Here is a 15,393-nt window from a genome sequence, read left to right on the forward strand (position 1 = left end):
ACAAGTGTTTTTCATGTTGAAGAGGAGTTTGGCACCGGATTTGTTATAACATCTATTTGTTCTTTCTCCTTGCAACTTTCTCACTCTTTTTGTCTGACATTTTTTCTCTTTTTCAGTATGATATGTATGCATATATAAACAATCTTTTTTCACAGGTCACTTTGTGTGCATTTCATGGGTAGTATTTTATATCTGTTATGGTATGTGGTAATGCATGTAAATTGGTACCTCTTTTTTGTGTTGTCTCTCTTCTGTTTTCTTTCAGATGGCGGTAAACAAGTGTTTTTCATGGTGAAGAGGAGTTTGGCATCGGATTTGTTATAACATTTATTTGTTCTTTCTACTTGCAACTTTCTTACTCTTTTTGTCTGTTTTTTTTTCTCTCTTTTTCACTATGATATGTATGCTTGTGAATTGTTATGGCAGTGGCAGTTGGGCGTATTTGTGTCTTCACATTTACTGTGCAGATTTTGCACACTAACTGTTAAAGAAAATAAATCTGGAGAGGAATAGGGTGGCTATTGGGGAGGAGGAGGCCACAGTACAGGGCGGGCCATTTATATGGATACACCTTAATTTGGCTATTTATATGGGTACATAATTGTATGTGAATGGTGAAATTAACAAACAAAACCACCACTATTGGTCTGACACTAACCCACATTGGATAGATCCCTCCAAGACTGTTGGAACAAAAAAATTGGTGGTATGATGTTGTATATGGGGTGTATACATAGATCAGGTGTATCCATATAAATGGCCCACCCTGTAGTATCCTTTAGTTTTGCAATGTGTAATATTGTATATCTTACATTGTATGTGTAAATGCATGTATGCTGTTTTCTCTTTTTCTGTGTTGTCTCTATTTTGTCTTCCAGATGGAGCTCGAGAAATATTTTTTATGTTGATGAAGAGTTGGGCATGGGATTTGTTATCACATACCATGTGTTTGCACTGTCTCCTTGCAACTTTCTTGCACTTTTTTTTTTGTTTTTTATTCTCTTTTCGAGTATAATAAGTATGCATATATGATCTTTTTTTTTTACAGGTCACTGTGTGCATTTCATGAGTAGTATTTTATATCTGTTATTGTATGTGTTAATGCATGTAAATTGGTACCTCTTTTTTGTGTTGTCTCTCTTCTGTTTTCTTTCAGATGGCGGTCGACAAGTGTTTTTCATGGTGAAGAGGAGTTTGACACCGGATTTGTTATAACATCTATTTGTTCTTTCTCCTTGCAACTTTCTCACTCTTTTTGTCTGACATTTTTTCTCTTTTTCAGTATGATATGTATGCATATATAAACAATCTTTTTTCACAGGTCACTTTGTGTGCATTTCATGGGTAGTATTTTATATCTGTTATGGTAAGTGGTAATGCATGTAAATTGGTACCTCTTTTTTGTGTTGTCTCTCTTCTGTTTTCTTTCAGATGGCGGTCGACAAGTGTTTTTCATGTTGAAGAGGAGTTTGGCACCGGATTTGTTATAACATCTATTTGTTCTTTCTCCTTGCAACTTTCTCACTCTTTTTGTCTGACATTTTTTCTCTTTTTCAGTATGATATGTATGCATATATAAACAATCTTTTTTCACAGGTCACTTTGTGTGCATTTCATGGGTAGTATTTTATATCTGTTATGGTATGTGGTAATGCATGTAAATTGGTACCTCTTTTTTGTGTTGTCTCTCTTCTGTTTTCTTTCAGATGGCGGTAAACAAGTGTTTTTCATGGTGAAGAGGAATTTGGCATCGGATTTGTTATAACATCTATTTGTTCTTTCTACTTGCAACTTTCTTACTCTTTTTGTCTGATTTTTTTTCTCTCTTTTTCACTATGATATGTATGCTTGTGAATTGTTATGGCAGTGGCAGTTGGGCGTATTTGTGTCTTCACATTCACTGTGCAGATTTTGCACACTAACTGTTAAAGAAAATAAATCTGGAGAGGAATAGGGTGGCTATTGGGGAGGAGGAGGCCACAGTACAGGGCGGGCCATTTATATGGATACACCTTAATTTGGCTATTTATATGGGTACATAATTGTATGTGAATGGTGAAATTAACAAACATAACCACCACTATTGGTCTGACACTAACCCACATTGGATAGATCCCTCCAAGACTGTTGGAACAAAAAAATTGGTGGTATGATGTTGTATATGGGGTGTATACATAGATCAGGTGTATCCATATAAATGGCCCACCCTGTAGTATCCTTTAGTTTTGCAATGTGTAATATTTTATATCTACCATTGTATGTGTAAATGCATGTATGCTGTTTTCTATTTTTCTGTGTTGTCTCTCTTTTGTCTTCCAGATGGAGCTCGAGAAATATTTTTTATGTTGATGAAGAGTTGGGCATGGGATTTGTTATCACATACCATCTGTTTGCTCTGTCTCCTTGCAACTTTCTTGCACTTTGTTTTTTATTTTATTTTCCAGTATAATAAGTATGCATATATGAACTTTTTTTTTTACAGGTCACTGTATGCATTTCATGGGTAGTATTTTATATCTGTTATAGTATGTGTTAATGCATGTAAGTTGGTATCTCTTTTTTGTATTGTCTCTCTTCTGTTTTCTTTCAGATGGCGGTCGAAAAGTATTTTTCATGTTGAAGAGGAGTTTGGCATCGGATTTGTTATAACATCTATTTGTTCTTTCTCCTTGCAACTTTCTCACTCTTTTTGTCTGACATTCTTTCTCTTTTTCAGTATGATATGTATGCATATATAAACAATCTTTTTTCACAGGTCACTTTGTGTGCATTTCATGGGTAGTATTTTATATCTGTTATGGTGAGTGGTAATGCATGTAAATTGGTACCTCTTTTTTGTGTTGTCTCTCTTCTGTTTTCTTTCAGATGGCGGTCGAAAAGTATTTTTCATGTTGAAGAGGAGTTTGGCATCGGATTTGTTATAACATCTATTTGTTCTTTCTCCTTGCAACTTTTTTACTCTTTTTGTCTGACATTCTTTCTCTTTTTCAGTATGATATGTATGCATATATAAACAATCTTTTTTCACAGGTCACTTTGTGTGCATTTCATGGGTAGTATTTTATATCTGTTATGGTATGTGGTAATGCATGTAAATTGGTACCTCTTTTTTTTGTGTTGTCTCATATCTTCTGTTCTGTTACAGATGGCGGTCGACAACTGTTTTTCATGGTGAAGAAGAGTTGTGCATGTGAATTGTTATGGCAGTGGCAGTTGGGCGTATTTGTGTCTTCACATTCACTGTGCAGATTTTGCACACTAAATGTTAAATAAAATAAATCTGGAGAGGAATAGGGTGGCTATTGGGGAGGAGGAGGCCACAGTACAGGATGGGCTATTTATATGGATACACCTTAATTTGGCTATTTATATGGGTACATAATTGTATGTGAATGGTAAAATTAACAAACAAAACCACCACTATTGGTCTGACACTAACCCACATTGGATAGATCCCTCCAAGACTGTTGGAACAAAAACATTGGTTGTATGATGTGGTATATAGGGTGTATATATAGATCAGGTGTATCCATATAAATGGCCCACCCTGTAGTATCCTTTAGTTTTGCAATGTGTAATATTTTATATCTACCATTGTATGTGTAAATGCATGTATGCTGTTTTCTCTTTTTCTATGTTTTCTCTATTTTGTCTTCCAGATGGAGCTCGAGAAATATTTTTTATGTTGATGAAGAGTTGGGCATGGGATTTGTTATCACATACCATGTGTTTGCACTGTCTCCTTGCAACTTTCTTGCACTTTTTGTTTGTTTTTTATTCTCTTTTCGAGTATAATAAGTATGCATATATGATCTTTTTTTTTTTTACAGGTCACTGTGTGCATTTCATAAGTAGTATTTTATATCTGTTATTGTATGTGTTAATGCATGTAAGTTGGTATCTCTTTTTTTGTATTGTCTTTCTTCTGTTTTCTTTCAGATGGCGGTCGACAAGTATTTTTCATGGTGAAGAGGAGTTTGGCATCGGATTTGTTATAACATCTATTTGTTCTTTCTCCTTGCAACTTTCTTACTCTATTTGTCTGACTTTTTTTTTCTCTTTTTCAGTATGATATGTATGCATATATAAACAATCTTTTTTCACAGGTCACTTTGTGTGCATTTCATGGGTAGTATTTTATATCTGTTATGGTAAGTGGTAATGCATGTAAATTGGTACCTCTTTTTTGTGTTGTCTCTCTTCTGTTTTCTTTCAGATGGCGGTCGACAAGTGTTTTTCATGTTGAAGAGGAGTTTGGCACCGGATTTGTTATAACATCTATTTGTTGTTTCTCCTTGCAACTTTCTCACTCTTTTTGTCTGACATTTTTTCTCTTTTTCAGTATGATATGTATGCATATATAAACAATCTTTTTTCACAGGTCACTTTGTGTGCATTTCATGGGTAGTATTTTATATCTGTTATGGTATGTGGTAATGCATGTAAATTGGTACCTGTTTTTTTTGTGTTGTCTCTCTTCTGTTCTCTTACAGATGGCGGTCGACAACTGTTTTTCATGGTGAAGAAGAGTTGTGCATGTGAATTGTTATGGCAGTGGCAGTTGGGCGTATTTGTGTCTTCACATTCACTGTGCAGATTTTGCACACTAAATGTTAAATAAAATAAATCTGGAGAGGAATAGGGTGGCTATTGGGGAGGAGGAGGCCACAGTACAGGGTGGGCTATTTATATGGATACACCTTAATTTGGCTATTTATATGGGTACATAATTGTATGTGAATGGTAAAATTAACAAACAAAACCACCACTATTGGTCTGACACTAACCCACATTGGATAGATCCCTCCAAGACTGTTGGAACAAAAACATTGGTGGTATGATGTGGTATATAGGGTGTATATATAGATCAGGTGTATCCATATAAATGGCCCACCCTGTAGTATCCTTCAGTTTTGCAATGTGTAATATTTTATATCTACCATTGTATGTGTAAATGCATGTATGCTGTTTTCTCTTTTTCTATGTTTTCTCTATTTTGTCTTCCAGATGGAGCTCGAGAAATATTTTTTATGTTGATGAAGAGTTGGGCATGGGATTTGTTATCACATACCATGTGTTTGCACTGTCTCCTTGCAACTTTCTTGCACTTTTTGTTTGTTTTTTATTCCCTTTTCGAGTATAATAAGTATGCATATATGATCTTTTTTTTTTTTACAGGTCACTGTGTGCATTTCATAAGTAGTATTTTATATCTGTTATTGTATGTGTTAATGCATGTAAGTTGGTATCTCTTTTTTTGTATTGTCTTTCTTCTGTTTTCTTTCAGATGGCGGTCGACAAGTATTTTTCATGGTGAAGAGGAGTTTGGCATCGGATTTGTTATAACATCTATTTGTTCTTTCTCCTTGCAACTTTCTTACTCTATTTGTCTGACTTTTTTTTTCTCTTTTTCAGTATGATATGTATGCATATATAAACAATCTTTTTTCACAGGTCACTTTGTGTGCATTTCATGGGTAGTATTTTATATCTGTTATGGTAAGTGGTAATGCATGTAAATTGGTACCTCTTTTTTGTGTTGTCTCTCTTCTGTTTTCTTTCAGATGGCGGTCGACAAGTGTTTTTCATGTTGAAGAGGAGTTTGGCACCGGATTTGTTATAACATCTATTTGTTCTTTCTCCTTGCAACTTTCTCACTCTTTTTGTCTGACATTTTTTCTCTTTTTCAGTATGATATGTATGCATATATAAACAATATTTTTTCACAGGTCACTTTGTGTGCATTTCATGGGTAGTATTTTATATCTGTTATGGTATGTGGTAATGCATGTAAATTGGTACCTCTTTTTTTTGTGTTGTCTCTCTTCTGTTCTCTTACAGATGGCGGTCGACAACTGTTTTTCATGGTGAAGAAGAGTTGTGCATGTGAATTGTTATGGCAGTGGCAGTTGGGCGTATTTGTGTCTTCACATTCACTGTGCAGATTTTGCGCACTAACTGTTAAAGAAAATAAATCTGGAGAGGAATAGGGTGGCTATTGGGGAGGAGGAGGCCACAGTACAGGGCGGGCCATTTATATGGATACACCTTAATTTGGCTATTTATATGGGTACATAATTGTATGTGAATGGTGAAATTAACAAACATAACCACCACTATTGATCTGACACTAACCCACATTGGATAGATCCCTCCAAGACTGTTGGAACAAAAAAATTGGTGGTATGATGTTGTATATGGGGTGTATACATAGATCAGGTTTATCCATATAAATGGCCCACCCTGTAGTATCCTTTAGTTTTGCAATGTGTAATATTTTATATCTTGCATTCTATGTGTAAATGCATGTATGCTGTTTTCTATTTTTCTGTGTTGTCTCTCTTTTGTCTTCCAGATGGAGCTCGAGAAATATTTTTTATGTTGATGAAGAGTTGGGCATGGGATTTGTTATCACATACCATATGTTTGCTCTGTCTCCTTGCAACTTTCTTGCACTTTGTTTTTTATTTTATTTTCCAGTATAATAAGTATGCATATATGAACTTTTTTTTTTACAGGTCACTGTATGCATTTCATGGGTAGTATTTTATATCTGTTATAGTATGTGTTAATGCATGTAAGTTGGTATCTCTTTTTTGTATTGTCTCTCTTCTGTTTTCTTTCAGATGGCGGTCGAAAAGTATTTTTCATGTTGAAGAGGAGTTTGGCATCGGATTTGTTATAACATCTATTTGTTCTTTCTCCTTGCAACTTTCTCACTCTTTTTGTCTGACATTCTTTCTCTTTTTCAGTATGATATGTATGCATATATAAACAATCTTTTTTCACAGGTCACTTTGTGTGCATTTCATGGGTAGTATTTTATATCTGTTATGGTATGTGGTAATGCATGTAAATTGGTACCTCTTTTTTTTGTGTTGTCTCTCTTCTGTTCTCTTACAGATGGCGGTCGACAACTGTTTTTCATGGTGAAGAAGAGTTGTGCATGTGAATTGTTATGGCAGTGGCAGTTGGGCGTATTTGTGTCTTCACATTCACTGTGCAGATTTTGCACACTAAATGTTAAATAAAATAAATCTGGAGAGGAATAGGGTGGCTATTGGGAAGGAGGAGGCCACAGTACAGGGTGGGCTATTTATATGGATACACCTTAATTTGGCTATTTATATGGGTACATAATTGTATGTGAATGGTAAAATTAACAAACAAAACCACCACTATTGGTCTGACACTAACCCACATTGGATAGATCCCTCCAAGACTGTTGGAACAAAAACATTGGTGGTATGATGTGGTATATAGGGTGTATATATAGATCAGGTGTAACCATATAAATGGCCCACCCTGTAGTATCCTTTAGTTTTGCAATGTGTAATATTTTATATCTACCATTGTATGTGTAAATGCATGTATGCTGTTTTCTCTTTTTCTATGTTTTCTCTATTTTGTCTTCCAGATGGAGCTCGAGAAATATTTTTTATGTTGATGAAGAGTTGGGCATGGGATTTGTTATCACATACCATGTGTTTGCACTGTCTCCTTGCAACTTTCTTGCACTTTTTGTTTGTTTTTTATTCTCTTTTCGAGTATAATAAGTATGCATATATGATCTTTTTTTTTTTACAGGTCACTGTGTGCATTTCATAAGTAGTATTTTATATCTGTTATTGTATGTGTTAATGCATGTAAGTTGGTATCTCTTTTTTTTGTATTGTCTTTCTTCTATTTTGTTTCAGATGGCGGTCGACAAGTATTTTTCATGGTGAAGAGGAGTTTGGCATCGGATTTGTTATAACATCTATTTGTTCTTTCTCCTTGCAACTTTCTTACTCTATTTGTCTGACTTTTTTTTTCTCTTTTTCAGTATGATATGTATGCATATATAAACAATCTTTTTTCACAGGTCACTTTGTGTGCATTTCATGGGTAGTATTTTATATCTGTTATGGTAAGTGGTAATGCATGTAAATTGGTACCTCTTTTTTGTGTTGTCTCTCTTCTGTTTTCTTTCAGATGGCGGTCGACAAGTGTTTTTCATGTTGAAGAGGAGTTTGGCACCGGATTTGTTATAGCATCTATTTGTTCTTTCTCCTTGCAACTTTCTCACTCTTTTTGTCTGACATTTTTTCTCTTTTTCAGTATGATATGTATGCATATATAAACAATCTTTTTTCACAGGTCACTTTGTGTGCATTTCATGGGTAGTATTTTATAACTGTTATGGTATGTGGTAATGCATGTAAATTGGTACCTCTTTTTTGTATTGTCTCTCTTCTGTTTTCTTTCAGATGGCGGTAAACAAGTGTTTTTCATGGTGAAGAGGAGTTTGGCATCGGATTTGTTATAACATCTATTTGTTCTTTCTACTTGCAACTTTCTTACTCTTTTTGTCTGATTTTTTTTCTCTCTTTTTCACTATGATATGTATGCTTGTGAATTGTTATGGCAGTGGCAGTTGGGCGTATTTGTGTCTTCACATTCACTGTGCAGATTTTGCACACTAACTGTTAAAGAAAATAAATCTGGAGAGGAATAGGGTGGCTATTGGGGAGGAGGAGGCCACAGTACAGGGCGGGCCATTTATATGGATACACCTTAATTTGGCTATTTATATGGGTACATAATTGTATGTGAATGGTGAAATTAACAAACAAAACCACCACTATTGGTCTGACACTAACCCACATTAGATAGATCCCTCCAAGACTGTTGGAACAAAAAAATTGGTGGTATGATGTTGTATATGGGGTGTATACATAGATCAGGTGTATCCATATAAATGGCCCACCCTGTAGTATCCTTTAGTTTTGCAATGTGTAATATTTTATATCTACCATTGTATGTGTAAATGCATGTATGTTGTTTTCTCTTTTTCTATGTTTTCTCTATTTTGTCTTCCAGATGGAGCTCGAGAAATATGTTTTATGTTGATGAAGAGTTGGGCATGGGATTTGTTATCACATACCATGTGTTTGCACTGTCTCCTTGCAACTTTCTTGCACTTTTTGTTTGTTTTTTATTCTCTTTTCGAGTATAATAAGTATGCATATATGATCTTTTTTTTTTTTACAGGTCACTGTGTGCATTTCATAAGTAGTATTTTATATCTGTTATTGTATGTGTTAATGCATGTAAGTTGGTATCTCTTTTTTTGTATTGTCTCTCTTCTGTTTTCTTTCAGGTGGCGGTCGAAAATCATTTTTCATGTTGAAGAGGAGTTTGGCATCGGATTTGTTATAACATCTATTTGTTCTTTCTCCTTGCAACTTTCTCACTCTTTTTGTCTGACATTTTTTCTCTTTTTCAGTATGATATGTATGCATATATAAACAATCTTTTTTCACAGGTCACTTTGTGTGCATTTCATGGGTAGTATTTTATATCTGTTCTGGTATGTGGTAATGCATGTAAATTGGTACCTCTTTTTTGTGTTGTCTCTCTTCTGTTTTCTTTCAGATGGCGGTAAACAAGTGTTTTTCATGGTGAAGAGGAGTTTGGCATCGGATTTGTTATAACATCTATTTGTTCTTTCTACTTGCAACTTTCTTACTCTTTTTGTCTGATTTTTTTTCTCTCTTTTTCACTATGATATGTATGCTTGTGAATTGTTATGGCAGTGGCAGTTGGGCGTATTTGTGTCTTCACATTCACTGTGCAGATTTTGCACACTAACTGTTAAAGAAAATAAATCTGGAGAGGAATAGGGTGGCTATTGGGGAGGAGGAGGCCACAGTACAGGGCGGGCCATTTATATGGATACACCTTAATTTGGCTATTTATATGGGTACATAATTGTATGTGAATGGTGAAATTAACAAACATAACCACCACTATTGATCTGACACTAACCCACATTGGATAGATCCCTCCAAGACTGTTGGAACAAAAAAATTGGTGGTATGATGTTGTATATGGGGTGTATACATAGATCAGGTGTATCCATATAAATGGCCCACCCTGTAGTATCCTTTAGTTTTGCAATGGGTAATATTTTATATCTTGCATTCTATGTGTAAATGCATGTATGCTGTTTTCTATTTTTCTGTGTTGTCTCTCTTTTGTCTTCCAGATGGAGCTCGAGAAATATTTTTTATGTTGATGAAGAGTTGGGCATGGGATTTGTTATCACATACCATATGTTTGCTCTGTCTCCTTGCAACTTTCTTGCACTTTGTTTTTTATTTTATTTTCCAGTATAATAAGTAGGCATATATGAACTTTTTTTTTTACAGGTCACTGTATGCATTTCATGGGTAGTATTTTATATCTGTTATAGTATGTGTTAATGCATGTAAGTTGGTATCTCTTTTTTGTATTGTCTCTCTTCTGTTTTCTTTCAGATGGCGGTCGAAAAGTATTTTTCATGTTGAAGAGGAGTTTGGCATCGGATTTGTTATAACATCTATTTGTTCTTTCTCCTTGCAACTTTCTCACTCTTTTTGTCTGACATTCTTTCTCTTTTTCAGTATGATATGTATGCATATATAAACAATCTTTTTTCACAGGTCACTTTGTGTGCATTTCATGGGTAGTATTTTATATCTGTTATGGTATGTGGTAATGCATGTAAATTGGTACCTCTTTTTTTTGTGTTGTCTCTCTTCTGTTCTCTTACAGATGGCGGTCGACAACTGTTTTTCATGGTGAAGAAGAGTTGTGCATGTGAATTGTTATGGCAGTGGCAGTTGGGCGTATTTGTGTCTTCACATTCACTGTGCAGATTTTGCACACTAAATGTTAAATAAAATAAATCTGGAGAGGAATAGGGTGGCTATTGGGGAGGAGGAGGCCACAGTACAGGGTGGGCTATTTATATGGATACACCTTAATTTGGCTATTTATATGGGTACATAATTGTATGTGAATGGTAAAATTAACAAACAAAACCACCACTATTGGTCTGACACTAACCCACATTGGATAGATCCCTCCAAGACTGTTGGAACAAAAACATTGGTGGTATGATGTGGTATATAGGGTGTATATATAGATCAGGTGTAACCATATAAATGGCCCACCCTGTAGTATCCTTTAGTTTTGCAATGTGTAATATTTTATATCTACCATTGTATGTGTAAATGCATGTATGCTGTTTTCTCTTTTTCTATGTTTTCTCTATTTTGTCTTCCAGATGGAGCTCGAGAAATATTTTTTATGTTGATGAAGAGTTGGGCATGGGATTTGTTATCACATACCATGTGTTTGCACTGTCTCCTTGCAACTTTCTTGCACTTTTTGTTTGTTTTTTATTCTCTTTTCGAGTATAATAAGTATGCATATATGATCTTTTTTTTTTTACAGGTCACTGTGTGCATTTCATAAGTAGTATTTTATATCTGTTATTGTATGTGTTAATGCATGTAAGTTGGTATCTCTTTTTTTTGTATTGTCTTTCTTCTGTTTTCTTTCAGATGGCGGTCGACAAGTATTTTTCATGGTGAAGAGGAGTTTGGCATCGGATTTGTTATAACATCTATTTATTCTTTCTACTTGCAACTTTCTTACTCTTTTTGTCTGATTTTTTTTCTCTCTTTTTCACTATGATATGTATGCTTGTGAATTGTTATGGCAGTGGCAGTTGGGCGTATTTGTGTCTTCACATTCACTGTGCAGATTTTGCACACTAACTGTTAAAGAAAATAAATCTGGAGAGGAATAGGGTGGCTATTGGGGAGGAGGAGGCCACAGTACAGGGCGGGCCATTTATATGGATACACCTTAATTTGGCTATTTATATGGGTACATAATTGTATGTGAATGGTGAAATTAACAAACAAAACCACCACTATTGGTCTGACACTAACCCGCATTGGATAGATCCCTCCAAGACTGTTGGAACAAAAAAATTGGTGGTATGATGTTGTATATGGGGTGTATACATAGATCAGGTGTATCCATATAAATGGCCCACCCTGTAGTATCCTTTAGTTTTGCAATGTGTAATATTTTATATCTACCATTGTATGTGTAAATGCATGTATGTTGTTTTCTCTTTTTCTATGTTTTCTCTATTTTGTCTTCCAGATGGAGCTCGAGAAATATGTTTTATGTTGATGAGGAGTTGGGCATGGGATTTGTTATCACATACCATGTGTTTGCACTGTCTCCTTGCAACTTTCTTGCACTTTTTGTTTGTTTTTTATTCTCTTTTCGAGTATAATAAGTATGCATATATGATCTTTTTTTTTTACAGGTCACTGTGTGCATTTCATAAGTAGTATTTTATATCTGTTATTGTATGTGTTAATGCATGTAAGTTGGTATCTCTTTTTTTGTATTGTCTCTCTTCTGTTTTCTTTCAGGTGGCGGTCGACAAGTATTTTTCATGTTGAAGAGGAGTTTGGCATCGGATTTGTTATAACATCTATTTGTTCTTTCTCCTTGCAACTTTCTCACTCTTTTTGTCTGACATTTTTTCTCTTTTTCAGTATGATATGTATGCATATATAAACAATCTTTTTTCACAGGTCACTTTGTGTGCATTTCATGGGTAGTATTTTATATCTGTTATGGTAAGTGGTAATGCATGTAAATTGGTACCTCTTTTTTGTGTTGTCTCTCTTCTGTTTTCTTTCAGATGGCGGTCGACAAGTGTTTTTCATGTTGAAGAGGAGTTTGGCACCGGATTTGTTATAACATCTATTTGTTCGTTCTCCTTGCAACTTTCTTACTCTTTTTGTCTGACATTTTTTCTCTTTTTCAGTATGATATGTATGCATATATAAACAATCTTTTTTCACAGGTCACTTTGTGTGCATTTCATGGGTAGTATTTTATATCTGTTATGGTATGTGGTAATGCATGTAAATTGGTACCTCTTTTTTGTGTTGTCTCTCTTCTGTTTTCTTTCAGATGGCGGTAAACAAGTGTTTTTCATGGTGAAGAGGAGTTTGGCATCGTATTTGTTATAACATCTATTTGTTCTTTCTACTTGCAACTTTCTTACTCTTTTTGTCTGATTTTTTTTCTCTCTTTTTCACTATGATATGTATGCTTGTGAATTGTTATGGCAGTGGCAGTTGGGCGTATTTGTGTCTTCACATTCACTGTGCAGATTTTGCACACTAACTGTTAAAGAAAATCAATCTGGAGAGGAATAGGGTGGCTATTGGGGAGGAGGAGGCCACAGTACAGGGCGGGCCATTTCTATGGATACACCTTAATTTGGCTATTTATATGGGTACATAATTGTATGTGAATGGTGAAATTAACAAACAAAACCACCACTATTGGTCTGACACTAACCCACATTGGATAGATCCCTCCAAGACTGTTGGAACAAAAAAATTGGTGGTATGATGTTGTATATGGGGTGTATACATAGATCAGGTGTATCCATATAAATGGCCCACCCTGTAGTATCCTTTAGTTTTGCAATGTGTAATATTTTATATCTTGCATTCTATGTGTAAATGCATGTATGCTGTTTTCTATTTTTCTGTGTTGTCTCTCTTTTGTCTCCCAGATGGAGCTCGAGAAATATTTTTTATGTTGATGAAGAGTTGGGCATGGGATTTGTTATCACATACCATGTGTTTGCACTGTCTCCTTGCAACTTTCTTGCACTTTTTGTTTGTTTTTTATTCTCTTTTCGAGTATAATAAGTATGCATATATGATCTTTTTTTTTTACAGGTCACTGTGTGCATTTCATAAGTAGTATTTTATATCTGTTATTGTATGTGTTAATGCATGTAAGTTGGTATCTCTTTTTTTGTATTGTCTCTCTTCTGTTTTCTTTCAGGTGGCGGTCGACAAGTATTTTTCATGTTGAAGAGGAGTTTGGCATCGGATTTGTTATAACATCTATTTGTTCTTTCTCCTTGCAACTTTCTCACTCTTTTTGTCTGACATTTTTTCTCTTTTTCAGTATGATATGTATGCATATATAAACAATCTTTTTTCACAGGTCACTTTGTGTGCATTTCATGGGTAGTATTTTATATCTGTTATGGTAAGTGGTAATGCATGTAAATTGGTACCTCTTTTTTGTGTTGTCTCTCTTCTGTTTTCTTTCAGATGGCGGTCGACAAGTGTTTTTCATGTTGAAGAGGAGTTTGGCACCGGATTTGTTATAACATCTATTTGTTCTTTCTCCTTGCAACTTTCTTACTCTTTTTGTCTGACATTTTTTCTCTTTTTCAGTATGATATGTATGCATATATAAACAATCTTTTTTCACAGGTCACTTTGTGTGCATTTCATGGGTAGTATTTTATATCTGTTATGGTATGTGGTAATGCATGTAAATTGGTACCTCTTTTTTGTGTTGTCTCTCTTCTGTTTTCTTTCAGATGGCGGTCGACAAGTGTTTTTCATGGTGAAGAAGAGTTGTGCTTGTGAATTGTTATGGCAGTGGCAGTTGGGCGTATTTGTGTCTTCACATTTACTGTGCAGATTTTGCACACTAACTGTTAAAGAAAATAAATCTGGAGAGGAATAGGGTGGCTATTGGGGAGGAGGAGGCCACAGTACAGGACGGGCCATTTATATGGATACACCTTAATTTGGCTATTTATATGGGTACATAATTGTATGTGAATGGTGAAATTAACAAACAAAACCACCACTATTGGTCTAACACTAACCCACATTGGATAGATCCCTCTAAGACTGTTGGAACAAAAAAATTGGTGGTATGATGTGGTATATAGGGTGTATACATAGATCAGGTGTATCCATATAAATGGCCCACCCTGTAGTATCCTTTAGTTTTGCAATGTGTAATATTTTATATCTTGCATTCTATGTGTAAATGCATGTATGCTGTTTTCTATTTTTCTGTGTTGTCTCTCTTTTGTCTTCCAGATGGAGCTCGAGAAATATTTTTTATGTTGATGAAGAGTTGGGCATGGGATTTGTTATCACATACCATGTGTTTGCACTGTCTCCTTGCAACTTTCTTGCACTTTTTGTTTGTTTTTTATTCTCTTTTCGAGTATAATAAGTATGCATATATGATCTTTTTTTTTACAGGTCACTGTGTGCATTTCATAAGTAGTATTTTATATCTGTTATTGTGTGTGTTAATGCATGTAAGTTGGTATCTCTTTTTTTGTATTGTCTTTCTTCTGTTTTCTTTCAGATGGCGGTCGACAAGTATTTTTCATGGTGAAGAGGAGTTTGGCATCGGATTTGTTATAACATCTATTTGTTCTTTCTCCTTGCAACTTTCTTACTCTTTTTGTCTGACTTTTTTTACTCTCTTTTTCACTATAATATGTATGCATATATGAACAATCTTTTTTCACAGGTCACTTTGTGTGCATTTCATGGGTAGTATTTTATAACTGTTATGGTATGTGGTAATGCATGTAAATTGGTACCTCTTTTTTGTGTTGTCTCTCTTCTGTTTTCTTACAGATGGCAGTCGACAATTGTTTTTCATGGTGAAGAGGAGTTTGGCATCGGATTTTTTTATAACATCTATTTG

Source organism: Hyperolius riggenbachi, chromosome 8 (assembly GCF_040937935.1).
Source record: "Hyperolius riggenbachi isolate aHypRig1 chromosome 8, aHypRig1.pri, whole genome shotgun sequence".
Classification (NCBI taxonomy): domain Eukaryota; kingdom Metazoa; phylum Chordata; class Amphibia; order Anura; family Hyperoliidae; genus Hyperolius; species Hyperolius riggenbachi.